Here is a 25,139-nt window from a genome sequence, read left to right on the forward strand (position 1 = left end):
ACCGGGCCAGATATAATGTATGCAATGAGTTTGGTGTTGAGGCTCATGGAGACACCGAGGGAAACACATTGGCAAGAAGTGGAAAGTATTCTAAGGTATGTCAATGGGACAAAACAGTATGGTATTTTGTAAGCCGCAACAAATGATTTCAAATTGGTTGGTTACACTGACAGTGATTGGGTAGGAAGTGTCGATGACAGAAAAATCACATCAGGATATGTTTTTCATTTGGGTTCTGGAGCCATTTCATGGGCCTCCAAGAAGCAACCAATAGTTCCACTATTAACAATAAAAGCTAAATATGTCGCCACAACAGCAGAAACATGTCAGGAAGTTTGGATGAGAAGGATGTTGAGGGATCTTCACCATGACCAAGAGGGAACGACAACTATTTTCTATGACAACACTTTCACAATTGCAGTATCAAATAATTCTATCTTTCACAGGAGGACCAAGAATATTGATGCTAAATATCATTTTATTAGAGAGTTGATTAACAATGATGAAATTGTGTTGCAGCACTGCAGGTCACAAGAACAATTTGCTGATATTTTCACAAAGTCATTGGCACGTAAAAGTTGTGTTTATCTTAGAGACTATTTGGGAATTGTCAATGGAGCTAGTTGTGATTAAGGGGGAGTGTTGGAAATATTAATCCCAACCACCGCATTAAACAGTTTGACAGCAGTCATACTTGTACAAAGTACTTTTGAAGGTTGTGATTTTGTTTGCAGGCGAAAGGACTAAAGTTTGAGAAGAAGTACAATGCAGACCATTCCACAACACATCACAGAGTTAAAGCGCTTAATGATGGTTTTCAAATATGTATGGGTGAAGAATTTATTGCGCAACTCTTAGTTTTAGTCCACAACCTTTGCAAGCTCAGGAAATCCCTCATTTTGTATGATTCCCATCCTATGTCTTAAATATTTGCTCTGACATAAATTAATGAGTCAAAGTTGTATGATTTGATAAATATGCATGTAAAATTCATTTTCAAGGTTGAGCGAGAGAGAGGGTGAAAGTTTGAGAGGTAAAGAGAAAATCATGGAGCGAATTTTGGTGTGCGCGTGAAAACAACAGTTAATGTGTTTTAGTGTGTGTTACTCCGCAACCCTGGTGAAGCGTAAACCACAGTAAGATCTTTCTTGTTTTACTTGGAACACCAGCATCTAATTTATCATGTGAATGTATTTTCCTATGTTTTGAAATATAATCAAAAGTATGTTATGTTGCGATGTGGTCTTAAACTTTCACAAGTAGATTTACTACAACCATTTTGCTTCTACTCTGTTTTTTTGCCGTGAGTTCTTTGTTTTAATTAAGCCTCTGTGTAGTTGCGATTTCCTTTCTGCAACATAAGATTTTCCTTGCTGCAACCGAATTATATGCCATACTTCTCTCCTCTGCCCCTATAAAATTTTTCACTTACTTTAATATTTCTTTCAGGTGTTTCCTTGTTTCTTGAAAATGGAGGTCTGATCGAATTTGGGGTCAATCATGGCTTTCGTGATATTCATATGGACCATGGATGGGGAATACCTTCCCCCAAAATTTTACGATTTGTTTTCAAATTGGACGAACAGGCTCATAGGGATAATGTCTCCTTACATCTCAATTATGATAGAGAAGAATGATGGGATGAAGGTGAGCGAAGTTTACGAGGCAATGCAGACTTACCTAAGTGTAAGGTCAACTTTGGCCACAAAGAGATTAAAGCTGAAGAAGCTGAAGAATAACAAGGAATTTACGTTCAGCATGGACATAAACGAGAAGATCACAGATGAATATGATGGTATCAATGTATGGTGGGTATTCCATAGTAGAGAGTCCAAGCTGATGGTCTTATTCTCTTGGGACTCCAACACCGAGGAGAAACGCTATTACATGTTAGCATTCAACCATGGGGGCTTCACTCAATGAACCTCTAACATAGCACGTGCGTTCATGGCATACTAAACAATACCCTTAATTTGACTACATATTGGAAAATACCTCCAAAAATCAATTTATTTAACCCCCTACCAATACTAACCCAATACACCTTCCCAATTTGAAAATCCCTACTTTCACTAGATATTGTAGGTATTCATTTTTTCATAAACATTTTTTATACCCCTTTATATTTATATCCCTTTATTTTCACTAACAGTGGTAAGTGGATTATGCACCTACAAAGAATAACCTAAATACTAGGTAGCTGAAAAATTGAAAGTTTTAATAAAAAAGAGGGAGATATAAGTTGGTTGAATTACAAATACATATTGTGGAAAATTTGAATGGAAAATACATAGATTTGAACTCTCAATTGCATCTATATTCTATTGAATACTGAAAAATATACACTACAACAGTTCAAAATAGAACCTGGATAACCAAAACAAAGGCACACCTTTCATCTTGCTTATAGAATATGAAGAGGAGAGAAAGTACAATGAACATGGACACATGATACATCTTATTTGGTTTGACTTTATCAGATCATAGCCCTAACCTGATCACCTAGTGCACCATAGTTTCATGCTAGGAGTGCCAAGTAAGTGTGTCTCCATCAAAAAATGAACAGGAACATGAAATCATGCATCCCTTCCTTGAGATCTGTGTCCTCTACCTAATATGGGAATTTCTCATGCATAAGTATTCTAATTGACTAAGAATCTACAACCTCTTAGTTAGAATATATCGTGCATACTAAAAATAATAAGATAAAAGATCTAATAATAGAAAAACTCTATCCAAAATTGAAATTACTAAATTTGAAACAACATCTAAACTAGAATTAATTGAAGGTGTGACATGTATGCTCTTAGAATGCATGCACTATTTTCCAAACAATATTCTATTTCACTATCTCCTATGTCATGCATGTGCCCTTTACCAATCAATATTTTGTATCAGTGTCTCCTTCACTTTCATTCAACCTATTCATCACTAATGTAAGGAAAGGGTGAAGGTTCCATATATGTTGTCTTCTTTACTACCTCATCATTGGGAGGATCACTAGCGTAGCAATAGGTAAAAAATATTAACACACACATCAGAAATAGGTTATAGAGTTATTAGTAATGTGATGCATATATGTTCTAGAGCAAGGCTGATTAGGAGCGGGGGCAGAGGTAGGAAGTGAGATTAGAACCAGGAAGTGGGAGTGGAAGCATGAGAGAGGAGTGACATTTTCAAAATCTCCCAGGTTGGGAGCAATTTTGGGAGTGAATTTTATATAATTTATATTTTTATATTTTTTGAGATATATATATATATATATATATATATATATATATATATATATATATAGATATAGATAGATATATGTCAACAAAAGCTTGTATAGTTATGAATTTGTGATAAAAACATAAAAGTTGGATTAAACCATATAACATCATTCATCTAGTATATATAACCTTCATCAGCCATAGGTCCACAAATTACAAGCACTCATTTATATACCATGTAAGGGTTCACATAACCAAAATAACATCAAATGCAATGCATCTATTAACCAAAAATACATCAACAAATAAGCTCTAGATGACCTCTAGCATCCAAAAAACTCATGCTACAATAAATACCTACATATCATCAAAATCATTTCCTATCTTGGGATCTTTGTCTTTAATATCACCCTATAAGCATTAACATAGTGTCAGCCGGATAAATCATTCTTGCGGACAAGACTGATCTCCCTAGTATCAACTGATATCTAGCGACAAGCAAAACAAGCAAATCTACCTTTCTCTAAATATTGTGATTTATAAATAAAAACTAAGAGGTGTTTTAGACCCTACCTTAAGTCCAACACTAGTTTGTGGCAGCCACGCTTTGACCATTCGAATGAGTTTCCTTTTACGAACCTGCAAACACAAATGAGCACACATCAAATAACACCTGCATAGCCAATATAATAAATCATATTCATCATGGTGATCAAGGAATCCATGAAATAAACCATAGAAGACAACTTATTGAGAAAAATAAACTTGATTGTATTAACTTTGAACAAAGAAGAACTTTACAACCTTTGGTGCCTTGATGTTGTACAAGCTCCTTCCAGGGCCCAAGCAAGAATCTCCTCTACTTTGGCAAGCTTCACACTCTTCCCAATGAGATCAAAAGATATGTAATCTCTCCTCTCAAGCTCAATTAGGAAGTCTAAATTCCAACAACATTTACCCTCAAAAATATTCAGCTTTCAACCTCCTCAGTAACCATCCCAATGCCTCATTTTATAGTGTTGAGGGAGGAAGTTACAGGTCCACCTATGAAGGGATAGAGTCCTCCTTCAAAGGGATAAGCTCCTCACATCAAGGGGTTAGCTCCTTTAGTTATGGGATGCATGAACCTCAAAGGAGTGGACTTGCCACCTCAAGATTCCCTCTAGAAGCTTCCAGAAATAACCCAAAGTGAGTTTTTAAGAATGTACTTGCGCCTTTTTGACTTTTACAGGGGTCCGCACCCATTACACAAAAACAGAGCGGGCAGGTCCGCAAGGGACATGACCAGTAGGTTGGGGATTACAGGTAATGCTAAGAGAAAGTGCGGAACCAGAGTTTTAGAGATTTTTAAGGGCTTTCTCTCATTTTTCAAGGCTTGACATGAAAAGCTGAGGTTTAAGACTTGAATAGGAGGAAATTATGAGTAGTGATAGAATCACACTGACTGTATAATGTCATGGTGACAATATTTTATGTAACAGATTGCCCCCCTAAAGTGCGAAGTCTGTAATAGATGAGGATAGTATTTTTCATCTAAGAAGAGTGAAGTACTTTATCATTTCAGGGATCATCCTGTAGAGAGCCTAGTTGGAACCTGTAAAAACATTCAATACAAAATATATATATGTGATAATATCATCGCTGAGGTAGGCATTCCCATACTCAGATTAAAACTGACTAGAAAACTAACTAAACTGCTCTGATATAGGAATGATCTTGTAATACATCACAAGTATAGACATATGTAGACACAGTATGGGCGCACCCATCTGTTTATGAATAGTCCACTGTATAATGAATAACAAAATTCCTCGCAGCCTGGATGGTGGAAACTAGATCCAGGGTCTTGATTTCTGTTTCCCGAACTAGTACGATTCTATCCATTCGAATGAATGTGTCGAAGTTGAACATGGTAGAAACCACTTGATTACCCGTCAATGATGTAAACTATTAACAAGTGTGAGAGAAACTACCAGTAATGTCAATGGCTCTCAAAGTACTCAGTACAATCCATGAAATGTGAATAGATGAGTTGATGTCGAACATGTCACGGAATCCTTTGATCAAAGGTCAATGATGCAACCTATCGTCGCAGGCGAGAAACCTGCCATTGAGGCATGCAGATTCCAAGGTACTGACAATTTCTAGATCAGCTTTCTAGATAATGAGCTGAAGTCAATAGAAAGCGATCCGCCCACAACATGAAATCATAGATCAAGTTTGAAGAAATATATTTGCAAGGACTGACTCAGGGGATGGTCAAGATGGATGACAGAGATTTTGCAGATGAATGGTTTATTTGCACTGACCTCTTGAACACATAACAACACTGCAGATGGTTTGGGACAATTGACCCAAAGCTAATACCCAGAAACCAACTAAAGACTTTCAATATGGTTTGATTAACTGTTAGGCAAAGGATTTCCCAACCCAGGTAAACAAAAAGTGTCGTGTTCAAGAGTGGTTGAATGCTTTTCTGAGACACAAAGTATAACAAACAGGTTCATTTTTCTCTCTTTTCCCCCACCATTTCTGGCAAGTACCTCTTTATTTGTGACAAGCTTGAGGAGGATAACATTTGCTTGGTTATAAGCTCATAATTTGGATGAGTCCAACTTAGTTTAAAATTCAAACCCTAAGAAGGAGTGGTATGTTCCTGTTTGTAATTGAACAGGTCCTTTACTGTTAAATTTTAAGGAGTCCAGTATAGGAGAAACACAGTGTTTTTCAATTTTAGGGAATGATAAGAAAAACTTAAGAAAACTCCATGGTTGTCCTTTTTCGTAAATTTGTGTCTCCCAAGCCCGAAAAAGTATAAAATAATACTTGAGAGAACCGCTTGACCATTACGGTCAAGGAGTACTTTTCATAAGTAGTGGTCCTGATCCGAAAAAGTAAAAAAGCGATCAAAGACACGTAGTTTTATAACCAATATCAAACTTGAAACGACAAAATCCCGGCAATCTTTTCATGTTTATACAGTCAGAAAAGAGCTGTAAGTGGACCGTCTTTTTAATTCCGTTTTAATCAGCTCAAAAAGAAAAACTCATAAATCTTTTCATGTTATACAAGTTGGAAAAGAGCTTAAAGAGGAATCAAATGTTTTTTGTTGAAAATGATCAATTTTTCCTGAAAAATCAAATATTCTGCAAAAAAACCCAAGCATTACTCATACCTGTTTAAAATAAATAAAAATGCATCAAAAAGCTACCTCTTTAAAGTGAAAAATAAACAAATTAAAAATTCATTTATTCAAAAAAGCATATAAAAAGGGCTATTATAAATTCATTTTTACCGTTTGACTTCAGAGTGAGAAAAGAGAGCTTTTGGGTAAGAAGCTTCCTGTGAAGATTGCGGAAAATCCCTCCGTTGGAATCGAAAACCGTCACCTCCAGGTAATCCACATCACTTTAGTCTTGCATTTCAACCATTTTAATTTTGTTTTTAGGCTTCCATTTTGATATTTAAGAGAAAAATTAGTTTAAAAGACTGCTCGCGGGGGTCCGTAGGTGCAACATGCGAAACCTGCAGACCCCGACCTTTTCCTATAGAGGAAAGAGCCAGGGGCCCGCACTTGCTGCTTGGGCAGAGTGCGGACCTACACACTGTCCCTAACTGGAGAGTGCGTACCCAACGACATAGGTTTTACAACTTCAATTTTTTCAATTTCTGCCTAAAAGCTTTGAATTAAAATGTTCTAATCTGACTTTTCTTTCAATGTAGGATATACACAATGCTCAGTTGGCGGGAATGGGAGCACGAAGATGTGGACCTTGCCGCAATTAATCATCAACCTTCAATAGATGCATTGAAGGCATGTGGGCTATTTAAATTTGGGCCATACCTGGCATGAGGGCCCAAGTAGACTTTTTGTAGTGGCTGGTGGACAGATGGAATATACAGGACCAGTGTTTCATTATTGGTGGCCACCGACTTGAAATGGAGCCAGAGGACATTTACTTCTTGACTGGTTTTCCCAAGAGAGGTGAACAATTGACTCTATTCGGGACTAGGCCAGGTGGCCAGTCTGTCGATAGTCTCCGACTAGAGTTTTGTAATGACCAAACAAAGGACAAAGGGATTGATATCAAAACCATCTCCCGTCCTGAAGTCAAAGTGATTGCATTTACTATCACCAAACTCCGCGGAAGTAAATCACTGCATGTAGCCACCAGATCCCAAATGCGAATGGCAGTAGACTTTTATCGAGGCACCATCTTCAACTGGTGCGAAGCTCTGTTGGCGAATGTAAAAGGCCAACTAACTAGAGCAAAGAACGGACAACTAAAAAACTTTGGGTATGGTTTCTTAGTTGTGAGCTTTGGTCTAGAGAGGGTCTCGATGTTGGTCCCACAGCATCTTTCCATTGGAGCTGGACTTCCCTGAGAGCCCAAGTTGATGCGCTGGGTTGCAGTTATGGCCCGTTATCCTGAGGAAGGTTCAGAGGTTGTTCGATTTCCTCCTGAGTATTTTCGTTGGTTGGAGAACCAACTTTTCGCGATTCAGGATTTTCCTTATGTTGGGACGGATTATCGTGTTGACCCAGACATGAATCTTCCACCAGGAGAGTAGTGGGATGACTCAGGTAAAATCATTCTCAACATTTTCTAAGTTTTAATTTTTTTGTTTTTAAATCATCCAAAACTGATAGTAAAAAGTTTCAAATGCAGATGTAGGTCCATGGTGACCAGCCACTCTCCGACCCTATGAGAGGAGACACTCAGTTGCAGCAGTACTAGCCCCACGGGACAAATATACAAAGACCCTGACCGAGTTGGAAAACCATCTAGAGCGTTTGACAGCAGATATTCCAGAGACTAGCATAGATGACATTCCTCTCAGGTTACAGTGCTATGCGATTGGGGTCCCAGGACCTTTCAGGAGGTTCCTTTGTAGGGTGGCCCGAGCAGTGGTTTCTTATTGTGATCATCACCAGTGATAGGATAATCACCTTTTGTAGACTCATATGACATTTTTGCTTTTTGTACTATCATTTTTGCCGATCATAAGGTGTTTTTCAACCTATGATCGAAGACGATGTATATTTGACACACTTCTATGCTATGTTATATCACTATTACTGGCTATCTTGTAAAACCTGTTATGGAATGTTTTTAAATTTACTATTTTATTATTACAAATGTCTACTTAACATTCGAGAAGCAATTTCATCTGCTAATGTATTTAAATATCTTCGAATATGTTGATATTCAATATAGTCAAATTCACATTCCAGGAGACGAACTCTCAAAAATAATCTTAATAACACTGGATTTCTAATGGCATAAACCCTATTAAGCTGCAATACAACGAGTTCAGAATCTAACCTCAAAATCAAACTCTGAATCCCAAAGGAGATTGATTCATATAATAACTTAATCACTGCACTATACTCTGCAATGTTATTCGTTGTTTGACCGAGGCTTACCCCATGCATAGATACCAACTCATCAGAGGGTGAATAGATAACCCAAGCTGCAGAAGAAATGTTCCGTGTATTACGACAAGCACCATCAGCAAAACCAATGTATGTTTGAAGAGACGTCGACATCTGCAATATCAAGAGTAAAATCAAGATAAGTAGGAATAATGATAAAACCACTCTCTAAACTAAGCACACTTTTCTAATCTAAAACACACCAACTAGAAAGAAAACTAATCTAACTAAAATCTCCACACCTAGATTTAAGCATAATATCTCTTCAGATAAAGACCATTTCTGGGTTTACCCAAAGAGACACCGTCAAAATCTACCAATTCATAGGCCCCTTTCGCCAGCTTTCACTTAACAATAAAAGGACCATGCCACATAGGTACAAATTTTCCAGCCCCTAGCTTATCGTTTGCTTGATCGTATAGTAAGACTAGGTCTCCTTCCGAAAAATTACGAGGTGTAACATTTCGATCGTATTGAGCTTTAATTCGTTTGGCATGAGTTTCGATTGCTAGTGCAGCATCACGTCGATTCTCATCTAGCAGAGCTCAGTACAACAAACGTTTCTCCTCTTCGGAAGTGGCTAGGAGTAACTCTATGGCTATTTGCAATGACAGAATTTCGCATTCAATGGGTAACAAAGCTTCCAAACCGTAAACCAGTTGGAAAGGAGTGAAACCAGTTGATGTTTTTACTGAGGTTTGATACGCCCAAAGTGCTGAAAATAACTTGTTATGCCAATTCGACCTATGAATACCAATGATTCGTCGGATCATAATGACTAGAACTTTGTTGATGGCTTCAACCAGACCATTAGCCTGTGGGTAATATGGAGTAGAACTATCGTGACGCAGGCCAAGTTGATCTGTTAGTTCAGTCATCATGATGTTTCGAAAATGACGCCCATGATCAGTGAGAATCGTTTGTGGAACACCAAATCTAGTAATTATATGATTGAAAACGAAAATTGCAGTAGTTTTGCCATCTGCTGAAAATGTATGCATCGCCTCATCCCACTTGGTAAAATAATCTACTGCAAGGATGATATATGCATGCCCCCCGGCCGAGTGAGGGTTACATGTAATAAATTTGATACCCCACTTTGCAAAAGGACCGACGGCAATTATAGGGTGGAGAGGAGCAGGTGGAGCACACATCTTTCGATCAAAAATTTGACAATTGTAGCATTTTTGGAACGCGTAAATACAATATTTAAACAAAGATGGCTAGAAATAGCCAGCGGGCAATATCTTTTGGGTTGTGGCATACCCAGACATATGACCGCCACATGCTCCAGAGTGACATTCATTTAGAACCTTTTCAGCTTCTTCATGAGTTAAACAACATCGGAAAACAGAGTTCGCCCCACGATGATAGAGTGTATCTCCAATGATTTTATATTTTTGGGATTGGAAACATATTTTCCATCACTGAGATCGTGAAATTTCAAGCCGAAAAGATTGGGTTTGGGGATAAACAATGATATCTCCATACCATGGATCAAGAGTGCTGATAAGAAACAAGGATTCGTCCACAATGGGTTCTTCTGCCACAGTTTCAACATCAGCACGTGAGAAGTCACACATGAACTCGCAAAAACTAAATATTTCTTTGACTTCGATTTTTCAAATTCCAAGTCAAATTCCTGTAGGATAACAATCCATTTGAAATACTTGCCCCCTAGCAATTGTTTGGTCAAAAAATATATCATAGGGTTACAGTCAGAAATTACAATAGTTTTGCGTAGTAAGATGTAATGACGAAATCTTTGGACATCTTGAACAGCTACCAAGGCCAATTTCTCCACATGTGAATATTTTAACTCAGTCGGATTCAAAGTTTGACTAAGATAGTAAATCACATGTTCACTATTGAATTCATCTTCTTGAACTAAAACCATCCCAATGGTGGAATGAGAAGCGGCGAGGTACAAGAAGTAATCCTGGTTGTAGTTGAGTGGATGCAATAACGGTGCATGGGTCAACACGTGTTTAAGTGCATCAAAAGATTTGTCAGCTATCTCATCCCAAAAGAATGGAGTATTCTATTTCAACAACCTGGTAAAACCCTTTGTTATCTCGGCGTAGTTAGGAATGAATCAACGTAAAAAGTTCGCCTTCCCTTGCAAACTTTGGAGTTGGCGAAGAGTCGAAGGAGGAGGTAATTTTAAAATAGCTTCAACCTTCGAGGGATCGACACGAATGCCAACTTTTGAAACAACGAATCCCAGTAAATGACCTGTTTCTATACAGAAAACACATTTGTGTGGATTCAACCTAATTTGATAATGTCTACATCTCATAAAGATTGCTCGTAAATGAGTGAGACGATCAGCTCTGTGTAATGAATGGGCAGGTAAATCATCGAGATAAGGTTTCACAATGTGCTTGATGTCATGAAATGCGTAAGACATAGCTCTTTGAAAATTTGCTCCAACGTTCTTCAATCCAAAAGGTAATTTTCAATAAGCAAATGTCCCCCATGGACAAATGAAAGCTGTTTTTGGTTGATCAGCAGGGAGAATGTTGATTTGATTGTAACCGGAAAAACCATCCATAAAGGAGCAAATTTCACTGTCGGCACAATCATCAATGATTTGATCGATATAGGGAGTTGGGTAATTGTCTTTGGGACAAGCTTGATTAATATCCCTATAATCGATACATATCCTTATCGTTCCTTTCTTTTTATTAACAGGAACAATATTCGATACCCAATTCGTTAAGGGAATTGGATAAATGAAACCTGCTTTAAGTAATTTCTCAACTTCTGCTTTAATAGTAGCAGCTTTTCGTGGGTGGATCTGAAGCAAACGTTGCCAGACAGGTTTAACATCAGGGTAAGTTTTGATTTCATGAACAACAATTGTTGGATCAATTCCTGGCATTTCTTCATATGACCAGGCAAACACGTCGTGGAATTCTTGAAATAGGGCCTTATAAGTTGGGAGTTCATTTTCCATATAGGAGGCACCTATATGAATGTTTTCAACAATTCCAGGTTTAACTGAAATTTCAATAGGAACAGTTCGAGAAATATTTCCCAAATTTAACTTAGAATCAGGATTTTGCAATGGATTATGTGGTTCTTTGACATAATCAGTAGTAAAAATAGATGAAAAATCATTCTCAAAGTGATCAAGCTCAGGTAAGAACGAAGATCGATGATGAAGATCTTCCCATGGTAAATCATCAACAGAAAAAATTTTACGAATCTGCTCATCAGTATGAACAATCTCGGAAAAAGTTGTTGAATCTGAGGTTGATATTGAAAGTGATTCTCCATGGATCACATTCATTAGATCAATTTCGGCTGAAGAAGGGTCTGAAAATGACTGTACAGCCTGATACACAATTTCATAGGGACTCAAAGGCATCGCATCACCAAATGAATCCACCTCAGATTCAGAAGGTACGATCCAAGGATCATCCAAAACAATAGTGTTTGATGAAATCATATGAATGGTTGCAGTAGAAGGCAATACGTTAGGAGGAGGAAAGGAAAAAGTTCCTAGTAAACTAGAATCTTTAACCAATCCTACCCCAACATCCTTATAAGGGATAGTTGTTTTACCGACATGTTGTATACTTTCAGAAGAGGCTGGGTCAGATGAAAAATATGTCAGCTGACCCAAGAGAAGGTTGTAATCTAGAGGGGCATCAACCACTTCCACATCTAAATTAACAGTTTTTCCTTCAACCCCTATAGGTAAATCCTGTAGAATGCCAAAAGGATGGAACCCACGGCCATCAAAATCCTTTAGAATCGTCGGGGATTGATTGAGTGTAGGAGAACCAAGCGATCTCCAACAAGGAATCGACATAATACACATAGAAGCTCCCTCGTCAATTACAATCCTAAAGCAAGGTCTGTTTTTTACTAACACTGGAATCTGGAAAGCCATTTGATGAGGTAAGCGAGGTGTACTATTTTTTAAATCGAAGATTATAAGGTTCGAGTCCTGAATATCAATAGCTCCTATAGCCAACAATAGCAATTTACGTTGTGCTGGACATGATTGCAGCACCTCCAAAGCTGACATTGCTGAAGGGGAAATAGCTAAGTCTTCAACAATGTTATAGTTCTGAGCAGCTCTCGCATGTAGATTGAAAGTTGACTTCCGAAGTATACCTTTAGCAAGCGGTTTGATTACTAAGTCTAGGTTAGGTTTTTTGATCTGTAGCGGATCAGAACCAGGAGTTGAAGTTGATGGGTTTGAATTAGAAGATTCTGCTTCCTTACCACCAACAGTACTTTTACTTCCATAATCTTGCGATCGTGTCACAATTCTAACATGCGACATCATCATTATGGGTTCTTCTGAGGCATTTGAGGAAGAATTGATCATCTTACTATCTTTACTAGGAAAAGGATCCTTCAAGACAGCAGGCGTTTGAGAACCTTTGACGATTTTCGCAACCTCAGCGCGATGAGGGCAGTCTCTTGTAAAATTCTCTTCATCAAAAATGAGACAAGGATAGCGAGGTTTACATTTTTCGTCAGTAGATTTAGTTTTATCTGATTTCTCTTTCGAATTTTGTTTATTTTTCTTCTTCCCCTTCTTTTTACCGCTGGATTTTGATTTGGCCATAGATGATTCTACGACATGAATATCAGCAGGGATTTCAGCGGAAGAGTCTCCTGTCGGGGAATCTGGTAAAGTTATGATAGGAGAAGAATTCTTTGAATATTTCTTCTTAATTTTGGTGTTAACTGAACCAATCATACCATCAGCAGCATGAGACCCTGAAGGAGCTGCAGTTATTTGATTTTGTTTCGGAAGGTCGGGGATTTTTTCGTGTAAAGTACCCGACTGTGTATAAACGACGTCAAGGTACTGAGCTTGAGCAATTACTTGCTCTTCAGTAACAACTCCTACCTTAGCTAAATCTTCAGTGATTTTAGGTAATAATGATTTAACAAACCATTCTGCTAAGATTTGATCCAAAATAAAAAAATTCACTAAACGTCGTCGACGTCTCCATTCATGAATGTGATCTGAAATATAAGTGGACGTTGACTATTTTAATGAAGTTAATAATTCTGTGCTGTTACACTAAAATTTGTCACTATGACTATCTGCAGTTAGTATGGCTCTATCAACTGTCATACTATCCTCCTTGGCAAGTCTCATACCTCTGCTCCTCATGTCAAACTCCAAGAAAGAGAGAAAGTCCTTTAAAAGTCAATTAACTCTGGTTACACAGTTTCTCTTAGCCTTACCTGCGTGTACGCACCTCTAGTTCATAAAACCTGCGTACTTGTACGCTCTGTATGTAAAGGTCTGGGTGCGTACTCCTGTAAAGGTCAAAAGGCGCAAGTTTCACTTCAAAAAAGTTACTTGTGGTCATTTCTAGAGCATTCTAGAAGATGGTTTGACGTGGATTGGGCGCCTCCAGATGGTTCATGCATCCCTATGTAAGAGGAACGTATCCCATGAAGAGGGGAGCTATCCCATTGAAAGAGGGGCTTATCCCATTCATTGTGGACCTGATTAACTTCCTCCAAAGCACTATAAATACATGCATTGGGCCAGAGGGAGAGGAGGTTGAAAGCTGAACATTCCTAAGGGTAGATGCTGCTGAGATTAGGACTCCCTTATAGAGCTTGAGAGGAGAGATTCCCATCCTTTCTTAGCTTCATTTGGAAGTGGGTGAGCTGATCAAAGTAAAGGAAAACTCTTGCTGGACCCTGGGAGGAACTTGCACAACACCAAGGCTCAGGTTGTAATGGTTTCTTTTGTTTCCACTTAATGCAAATAAACTCATTTTTCTCAACAAGTTGTTATACATGATTTGTTTCATATACTCCTTGGTTTGTATGATGAATATGTGTTATTTTATAAGTTATTCAGGTGCTATGTAATCTTTTGGCTTGTTAGTGAATGCAGGTTTCGAAGAGAAGGAGGAGCTCATCCGGATCGGCGAGGCTGGACTACTACAAAGCGTTGGACTAAAGGTATGTTACAAACACTTGATTACTTGTATTCTAAATGCATATTTAGAGAAAGGTAGTGTTTACTTGTCTTGTTTGTCACTAGAAAGCCTTAGCTTCTAGGGAGGTCGGTTTTGTCCGCAAAATTGACTCTTTCCGCATGACAAAATGGCGACTGGCTGCCCCACAGGCATCTGAACCGTAGTTTGAATCGTAGATCCAGACAATGGTAAAGATGTCTGCGGAGTAGTCTGGTTTAAGTACGGTTGTCACTACTCAACCACAATTTGTTTATCAACCGTACCAGGGACAGTACCAATACGGGCCTGCTGTCCAACAACCGGTTTACCAGTATCAACCGTATCCTGGGTACACTTACCAACAACCACAGCAACCCCAGTACGGTCCGGTTAATCCTGGTTTTCCGGGAGGATACAATATCCCGAATGCGATTCCTGTTCCAAGTTATCCTGGATATCCTCCTCCTGGGACTGGTCATGTGACCCAGAGTTTTAGGGATCCTAATCGGCAATTGCCGTTTATCGCAACTTTGGATTTACCAGACTTGACGCGCCTGACGAACGATCCAATAAATTATCTTCCATTCTGGCTGCCAATGCCAAATAAGTTGCCCAGTGACATACCCAAGTTCGAAGGTAAGTCTGGAGAGGATCCGTCAAATCACGTGATGACTTACCACCTCTGGTGTGCCTCAAATTCCATCTCGGATGATTCGATCCGTTTACGTCTTTTCCAGCGTACGCTCATTGGTCTTGTGGCCAAGTGGTACATTGAGTTACCACGGGCCTCTTTTTATAATTTTAGTCAATTAGCTACATCGTTCTTAACTCATTTTCAGTTTCCGGTCAGATATGATAATGGCACCGAGTTATTAACTTCATTAAAACAGTCGACGTCCACTTATATTTCCGATCATATTCATGAATGGAGACGTCGAAGGCGATTAGTGAAAGTTTTTATCCCGGACCAAATCTCAGCTGAATGGTTTGTTAAATCATTATTACCGAAGATTACTGAAGACGTAGCTAAGGTCGGAGTAGTTACTGAGGAGCAAGTGATTGCTCAAGCGCAGTACCTTGACTTAGTTTATACTCAGTCGGGTACGTTACACGAAAAGATCCCAGATCTTCCAAAGTCAAATCAAATCGCTGCTGCTCCTTCGGGATCTCATGCTGCTGATGGCATGATTGGTACAGTCAATACTAAAAGCAAGAAGAAGTCTTCAAAGAATTCTTCGCCCATTATCACCTTACCAGACTCCCCGACAGGAGAATCTTCTGCTGAAGTTTCCGCTGATATTCATGCTGTAGAGTCATCTACGGCTAAATCAAAAAACGGTGGGAAGAAGAAAGGCAAGAAGAAGAATAAAGCAGACAAAACTCCAAAGGAGAAAACAGAAAAGTCGGAAACCAATGACGAAAAACGCAAGCCCCGTTATCCTTGTCTTATTTGTGAAGATCATTTTACAAGAGATTGCCCTCATCGGGCCGAGGTTGCGAAACTCGTCAAGGGTTCCCAAAATCCTGCTGTCTTGAAGGACCCATTTCCGAAAGATAGCAAAATGATAGGTTCTTCCTCGAGTGCCGCTGAAGAACCCATATTGATGATGTCTCATGTAAGGATTGCGACTCGGTCACACGATTATGGTAGTAAAAGTCCTGTTGATGGATCAAAAGAAGCAGAATATTCTCAGTCAAATCCATCAACCTCAGCTCCCGATTCCGATCCACTACAGATCGAGAAACCTAACCCTGACTTAGTAATTAAACCGCCCGCCAAGGGTGTACTTCGAAGGTCTGCTTTCAATCCACATGCGAGAGCGGCCCAGAATTACAACATTGTTGAGGATTTAGCTGTTTCACCCTCAGCAATGTCGGCTTTAGAAGTGCTGCAATCATGCCCAGCACAACGAAAATTACTTTTGTCGGCTATAGGAGCTGTCGACGTTCAGGACCCGAACCTAATAATATTTGATCTAGAAAATAGTACACCGCGTTTACCTCATCAGATGGCTTTCCAGATCCCAGTGATAGTCAAAAACAGGCCTATTCATCAGACTGTAATTGATGAGGGAGCTTCCACGTGTATTATGTCGATACAGTGCTGGAGATCACTTGGTTCTCCTTCACTAAATCAATCCCCGACAATTATTAAGGCCTTTGATGGCCGTGGGTTCCATCCGTTTGGCATTCTACAGGATTTGCCTATAGGGGTTGAAGGAAAAACCGTTAGTCTGGATGTGGAGGTGGTTGATGCCCCTCTAGACTACAACCTTCTCTTGGGTCGAAGTTGGTCTTACGCTATGACAGCGGTCGTCTCATCGGTCTTCAGAGTAATAAAATTTCCACATAATGGCAAGATCGTGACCATAGACCAGCTGGCTTATTTTTCGTCCGACCCAGCCTCTTCAGAGAGTATCCAGCATGTCGGTAAAACGACTATCCCTTATAAGGATGTTGGCGTAGGATTAGTTAAAGATGCCGGTTTACTGGGCACTTTTCCTTTTCCTCCAATCAACGCAGTGTCTTCATTCGCATCCATTCATATGATTACATCAGATACCATTGTTTACGACGATCCTTGGATCGTTCCTTCCGAATCTGAAATAGACTCATTTGGTGATGTTATGCCTTTGAGTCCGTATGAAATTTCTTACGAAGCCGTGCAGTCTTTTACCAACTCGCGTTCAACCAAAATCGACCAAATGAATGTGGTCCGTGAGGAGTCACTTTTCACATCGACCTCGGAGTTAATAGCGTTTCCCGAAGTTGTGTCATCTGACGAACAACTTTGTGAAGTCCTGTGTGTAGACAATTAACCATGGGAAGATCTCCATCATAGATCTTCGTTTTTACCTAAGGATGATCGCTTTGAAAATGATTTCTCATCAGTTTTTACAGCTGAATATGTCAAGGAAGCTCAGAGTCCAATGAAACATCCTGATTCAGAGTTGAATTTGGGAAACATCTCTCGCACTGTTCCCATTGACATTTCAGTCAAGCCCGGAATCATTGAAAACATTCATATAGGTGCCTCGTGTTCAGATGACGAAATTCAGACATACAAGGCCCTATTTCAAGAATTCTTCGACGTGTTTGCCTGGTCCTATGAGGAAATGCCAGGAATTGATCCCACAATTGTTGTCCATGAGATTAAGACTTACCCGGATGCTAAACCCGTCCAGCAACGTTTGCGTCAGATTCACCCACGAAAAGCGGTTGCGATTAAAGCAAAAGTCGAGAAGCTGTTGAAAGCAGGTTTCATTTATCCGATCCCGTTAACGAATTGGGTATCGAATATTGTTCCGGTTAACAAAAAACAGGGAACAATAAGAATATGTATCGACTATAGGGATATCAATCGTGCTTGTCCCAAAGACAACTATCCAACACCCTATATCGATCAAATAATTGATGATTGTGCCGGCAGTGAAATATTTTCCTTTATGGACGGTTTTTCCGGTTACAATCAAATCAATATTCTACCTGCCGATCAACCAAAAACGGCTTTCATTTGTCCATGGGGGACATTTTCTTATTGCAAATTACCTTTTGGGCTTAAGAATGCCGGAGCCACTTTTCAAAGGGAGATGTCTTATGCGTTTCATGACATCAAACACATTGTGCAACCGTATCTCGATGATTTTCCCGCTCATTCATTACATCGAGCTGATCACCTTGTCCATTTACGAGCAATCTTTATGAGGTGTAGGCATTATCGTATACATTTGAACCCACACAAATGTGTCTTCTGTATAGAAGTGGGACGATTGCTGGGATTTGTAGTTTCAAAAGCCGGCATTCGCGTCGATCCCTCGAAGGTAGAAGCTATCATCAAATTGCCTCCTCCTTCGAGTCTTCGCCAACTCCAAAGTTTGCAGGGGCAAGCAAACTTTTTACGCCGATTCATTCCTAACTACGCCAAGGTTACAAAAGGTTTTACACGGTTGTTGAAACAAAACGCTCAATTCTCTTGGGATGAGATAGCTCAGAAATCTTTTGATGCACTTAAACACGCGTTGACCCATGCACCGTTGTTGCATCCTCCCAACTACAACCAAGATTACTTTTTGTACCTCGCTGCCTCTCATTCCACTATTGGAATGGTGTTAGTTTAGGAAGACGAATTCGCAACGGAACATGTGATATATTATCTTAGTAGGACGTTAAATCCCACTGAGCTAAAATATTCGCATGTGGAGAAATTGGCCCTGGCAGCCGTTCAGGCTGTCCAACGTTTTCGTCACTACATTCTTCTCCGTAAAACTACAGTCATTTCGGATTGCAACCCTATGATCTACATTTTGACTAAACAATTGCTAGGGGGCAAGTACTCTAAATGGATCGTTATCCTGCAAGAGTTCGACTTGGAATTTGAAAAATCTAAGTCTAAGAAATCTTTAGTTTTTGCAGAGTTGATGTGTGATTTCCCGCGTGCTGACACGGAAACTGTGGCAGAGGAACCCATTGCAAACGAATCTTTGTTTCTCATCAGCACTTTAGATCCGTGGTATGGGGATATAATCGTCTATCTCCAAACCCAATCCTTTCGGCCCGAAGCTTCAAAGTCGGAACGTCGGAAAATTCGATTCCAGTCCCAACAGTACAAAATTATTGGAGATACTCTTTATCGCCGTGGGGCGGACTTGGTTTTCCGACGTTGCTTAACTCACGAAGAGGCAGAAAGGGTTTTGAATGACTGTCACTCTGGGGCGTGTGGCGTTCATATGTCTGGGTATGCCACAGCTCAGAAGGTGTTGCGTGCTGGCTACTTCTGGCCGTCCATGTTTAAAGATTGTATCATTGCGGTCCGAAAATGCCACAACTGTCAAGTGTTTGATCGTAAGATGCGCGCACCACCTGCTCCTCTCCACCCTATAATTGTCGTTGGTCCTTTTGCCAAATGGTGTATCGACTTTATTACATGTAACCCTCACTCGGCCGGGGGGCATGCGTATATCATCCTTGCGGTTGATTATTTTACTAAGTGGGCCGAGGCGATGCCTACATTCGAGGCAGACGGCAAGACAGCTGCAATTTTCATATTCAATCACATTATTGCTAGGTTTGGTGTCCCACAAGCGATAATCACTGACCATGGGCGCCATTTTCGAAACATTATGATGACAGAACTTACAGGCCAGCTTGGTTTGCGTCACGATAGCTCAACTCATTATTATCCACAAGCCAACGGTCTGGTTGAGTCCATCAACAAAGTTTTGGTTATCATGATCGGTCGAATCATTGGGATTCATCAGTCGAATTGGCACAACATGTTATTTTCCGCGCTTTGGGCATACCGAACTTCAGTGAAAACATCAACAGGGTTCACTCCTTTCCAACTAGTTTATGGTTTGGAAGCTGTGTTGCCCATTGAATGCGAAATCCCATCACTTCAAATGGCTGTCGAATTACTTCCAGCTACTTCCGAAGAGGAGAAGCATTTATTATACTTAGCTCAATTAGATGAGACTCGACGCGATGCTGCACTGGCAATTGAGACTCATGCAAAACGAATGAAAGCTCAGTATGATCGAAATGTGACCCCTTGAAATTTTTCGGAAGGAGACCTAGTGCTATTGTATGATCAAGCTAACGATAAATTAGGTGCTGGAAAATTCGTTCCTATGTGGCATGGGCCCTACATTGTTAAGCGAAAGCTAGCAAAAGGGGCCTATGAGCTGGTTGACTTTGACGGGGACTCTTTGGGTAAACCCAAAAATGGACTTTACCTAAAGAGGTATGATGCTTAAATGATGGGTGTGGAGATTTTAGTTAGGTTAGTTAGGTTAATTTTTCTTTCTAGCTAGTGTGTTTGTTAGTATAGACAGTGTGCTTAGCTTAGAAAGTGTGTTCTTCGTCGTTATTCTGCTTATCTTGGTTTTACCCTTGATGTTTGCAGATGTCAATGCCTCTCCAAACGTACATTGGATTTGCTGATGGTGCTTGTCGTAATACACGGAATATCTCTTTCGCAGCTTGGGTTATTTATTCGCCCTCTGACGAGTTAGTTTCTATGCATGGGGTGAGCCTCGGTCAAACAACAAACAACATTGCAGAATACAGTGCAGTGATTGAGTTATTGTCTGAATCTATTTCATTTGGGATTCGGAGTTTGATAGTGAGGTTAGATTCTGAACTCGTTGTATTACAGCTTAATAGAGTTTATGCCATTAGAAATCCAGTGTTATTAAGGTTATTTTTGAGAGTGCGTCTCTTGGAACGTGAGTTTGATTACATTGAATATCAACATATTCCAAGGTCTTTTAATACATTAGCAGATGCAATTGCTTCTCGAATGTTAGACAGACATTTGCGATAATCATACATGTAAATTTAAAAACATTTAATCACACATGTTTAAAAAGATAAGCCGGTAATAATGATATATATATAGATAGGAGTGTGTCAAAAATACATCGTCTTCGATCATAGGTTGCAAAACACCTTATGATCGGCAAAAATGATAAGTACAAAAAACCAAAATGTCACATGTGTCTACAAAAACGATCATCCAATCACTGGTGATGATCTCTATACGACACCACTGCACGGGCTATCCTACACAAGAACCTCCTAAAAGGTCCTGGAACTCCGACTACATAGCGCTGAAGCCTGATAGGAATATCATCTATAGTAGTCTCTGGTATATCTACCGTCAGACGCTCTAGGTCTTGCTCCAACTCAGCTAAGGTCTCTGTAGCTTCGTTCTGTGGGACCGGTGCCGGTGCAACTGGTTGTCTCCTCTCGAAAGGCCGGAGATTGGCTGGACGCCGTGGGCCTGCATCTGCATTTTGAAAATTGTCACTGTCAGTTTTGAAGACGATATAAAAAACAAAAAAAAGTAGATAATTTAAAAACACTTGCGAAAAATGAAGTACCTGTGTCATCCCACTGTTCTCCCGGTGGAAGAATCATGTCCGGGTCGCCACGAAAATCGACTCCGGCATAAGGAAAATCCTGAATCGAGAAGACCTGGTCCTCTAACCAGTGAAAGTACTCCGGTCTAAATCGAACAACCTCCGTGCCCTCGTCAGGATGACGGGCCATCACCGCAACCCATCGCATCAACTTAGGCTCTCAGGGAAGCCCAGCCTCAACAGTGAGCTGCTGCGAGATCAACATCGGAACCCGCTCTAGAGCAAAACTCACAACTAAAGGCCCATAACCAAAAGTCTTCAGTTGCCCATTTTTTGCCCTAGTCAGTTGGCCCTTTAAATTGGCCAACACAGCATCGCACCAGTTGAAAATGGTGCCCTAATAGCAGTCAATCGCCATCCGCATTTGGGACCCGGTGGCAATGTGCAAAGCGGCTGCGCCGCAAAGTCTGGTAACTGTAAAGGCAATTACCATAAGTTCAGGTCGGGATATCTTTTTGATTTCTATCCCTCTCTCCTGGTTCTGATTATTGCACCACTCTAGACAGAGACTAGCGATGGACTGGCCACCCGGCCTAGTCCCGGACAGAGTCAATTGTTCGCCCCTCTTGGCCAAACCAGTGAGAAAGTAAATGTCTGAGGGCTCTATTTCGAGCTGATGCCCTCCAATGTAAAAGCACTGATCCTGGACGTTCCACCTTTCGACCAGCCACTCTAGAAATCTTACCTGGGCCCTCATGCCAGGTATGGCCCAGTATTTGTAAAGACCGCAAGCCTTTAAAGCATCAATGGAAGGTTGATGATTAATCGCGGCCAAATCGACATCTTCGTGCTCTCTTTCGCGCCAATCAAGCATGGTGGCCAATCTACACACCATGAAACATCTGTTAGAGTCAATAAAATTGAAAGATTTTGGTTCATTTTGGAGAAATTGGGGTTTAAAAACCCACTCCGCGGTGTACGCAGCCCGCCTTTAGAGACAGAGCGTGTGTACGCAGGCTGTCTTAAGGCAAGCTACGTATGCCCGGCATTTTCCCAACTGGGAAAATGTCGGGGTACGCAGGTCACCTTTGGAGCACCTGCATACCCCGAAAAGCGGCCTTTGAAACCCCAAGCCCTCCAAAAAATGAAACTAAAACTTAAAATCAAATTCTAAACAGATGGAAATGCAAGGGAGGATGTTGTAGAATACCTGATGAGACGGCGTTCGGTTTCGACGGTCGGATTCTCCGCAACGACCACGGGAAGTTTCTTACCAAAAGCCCTTTTTCTCTCCTCAACAGTGAAATGGTAAAAATGAAATGGTAAAACCCCTTTTTATAGGTTTTTTGAGTAAATGAATGTTAAATTTGTTTATTTTCCACCATGAAAAGGTAATTTTCAAAGTATTTTTATCTATATTAAACAGGTATGAGTAATGTGTTGGTTTTTGTGCAGGATAAAAGGATTTTCAGGGAAAATTGTCATTTTTCACAAACAAAAACATCAGAGTCATCTTTTAAGCCCTTTTCTGACTCCTAAAACATGAAAAGATTGCCGAGCGTTTCTTTTACACTCGTTAAAACGGAATTAAAAGACGGTCCCCTTATAACCCTTTTCTGACCGTAAAAACAGGAAAAGATTGCCGGGTTTTTGTCGTTTCAAACTCGATACTGGAAATAAAACGACGTGTCCTTGATCGCTTTTTACTTTTCAGGTCAAAGACACTAACTATGAAAGTACTCCTTGGTCGTAAAAAACCAAGCGGTTCTCTCAAGTATTATTTTATACTTTTTCGGGCTTGGGAGACACAAATTTACAAAAAAGTTCAACCCTGGAGTCTTCTTAAGTTTTTCAGACTCTCTAAAATTGAAAAACGCCGAGTTTCTCCTATAGTGAACTCGTTAAAATTTCACAGTAAAGGACCTGTTCGATTACAAACAGGAACGGACCACTCCTTCTTAGGGTTCGAATCTAAACTAAGTTGGACTCATCCGAAGGATGAGCTTATAATCAAGCATATGTTATCCTCCTCAAGCTTGTAAAAAATAAAGAGGTACTTGCCAGAAATGGTGGGGGAAAAGAGAGAAAAATGAGCCTATTTGTTATCCTTTGTCTCAGAAGAAACCTTATCACCACTCTTGAACACGACACTTTTCATTCACCTGGGTTGGGAAATCCTTTGCCTCACAGTTGATTGAACCACATTGAAAGTCTTCAGCCGGGTATTAACTTTTGGTCAAATGTCACCAAGCCATCTGTTGTGTCGTTATGTGTTCAAGAGGTCTCTGCAAATAAGCTATTCATCTGCAAAATACCTGTCATCCATCTTGACCATCCCTGAGTCAGTCCTTACAGCTACATTTCTTCAACTTGATTTATGATTTCGTGTTGTGGGCTTGCCTACGACGGATCGCTTTCTATCGACATCAGCACATTATCTAGAAAGATGATCTAGGAATCGTCAGTACCTTGAGATCCACATGCATCAATGGCAAATTTCTCGCCTTCGACGACAGTTTACATCATTGACTTTCGATCGAAGGATTCCGTGACATGTTCGACATCAACACATTCATTCACATCTCATGGATTGTACTGGGTACTTTGAGAACCATTGACATCACTGGTGGTTTCTCTCACGCTTGTTAACGGTTTACATCATTGACTGGTAATCAAGTGGTTTCTACCATGCTCGACATCGACTCATTTATTCGCATGGATAGAATTGTACTATTTCGGGAAGTAGAAATGAAGACCCTGGATCTAGTTTCCACCATCCAGGCTGCGAGGAGTTTTGTATTCATTGTATAAGTAGACTAACTATAAACAGATGGCTGCGTCCATACTGTGTCTACATGAGTCTATGATTATGATGTACTGCGAAATCATTCCTGTATCAGAGCAGTAGTTAGTTTGGTAGTTAAAGTTTTTGATCTGAGTATGGGAATGCCTACCTCAGCGATGATATGATCTCATACATGTATTTTGTGTTGAATACTTGCAGGTTCCAACCGGGCTCTCCACAAGATAATCCTTGAAATGATAAAGTACTTCACCCTTCCTAGATGATATGAAACCCTAAATCTACTACAGACTTCGCACTTTAGGGGGCAATCTGTTACACTAAAATTTGTCACTATGACTATCTGCAGTTAGTATGGCTCTATCAACTGTCATACTATCCTCCTTGGCAAGTCTCATACCTCTGCTCCTCATGTCAAACTCCAAGAAAGAGAGAAAGTCCTTTAAAAGTCAATTAACTCTGGTTACGCAGTTTCTCTTAGCCTTACCTGCGTGTACGCACCTCTAGTTCATAAAACCTGCGTACTTGTACGCTCTATATGTAAAGGTCTGGGTGCGTACTCCTGTAAAGGTCAAAAGGCGCAAGTTTCACTTCAAAAAAGTTACTTGTGGTCATTTCTAGAGCATTCTAGAAGATGGTTTGACGTGGATTGGGCGCCTCCAGATGGTTCATGCATCCCTATGTAAGAGGAACTTATCCCATGAAGAGGGGAGCTATCCCATTGAAAGAGGGGCTTATCCCATTCATGGTGGACCTGATTAACTTCCTCCAAAGCACTATAAATACATGCATTGGGCCAGAGGGAGAGGAGGTTGAAAGCTGAACATTCCTAAGGGTAGATGCTGCTGAGATTAGGACTCCCTTATAGAGCTTGAG

The 25,139-nt window shown here is 40.1% G+C and overlaps 1 pseudogene; it reads left to right on the top strand.

Annotated features, from left to right (window-relative positions):
• The first annotated feature begins 1,470 nt into the window (after nucleotides 1-1,470).
• The window catches only part of LOC149218511 (AAA-ATPase ASD, mitochondrial pseudogene), a 31,057-nt pseudogene continuing 7,388 nt past the window's right edge, over nucleotides 1,471-25,139 (top strand).

The sequence above is a fragment of the Pinus tabuliformis genome, chromosome Q (genome assembly GCF_031772625.1).
Source record: "Pinus tabuliformis cultivar Carrire ecotype Pingquan chromosome Q, CPIR1, whole genome shotgun sequence".
NCBI classification, from domain to species: Eukaryota; Viridiplantae; Streptophyta; class Pinopsida; order Pinales; family Pinaceae; genus Pinus; species Pinus tabuliformis.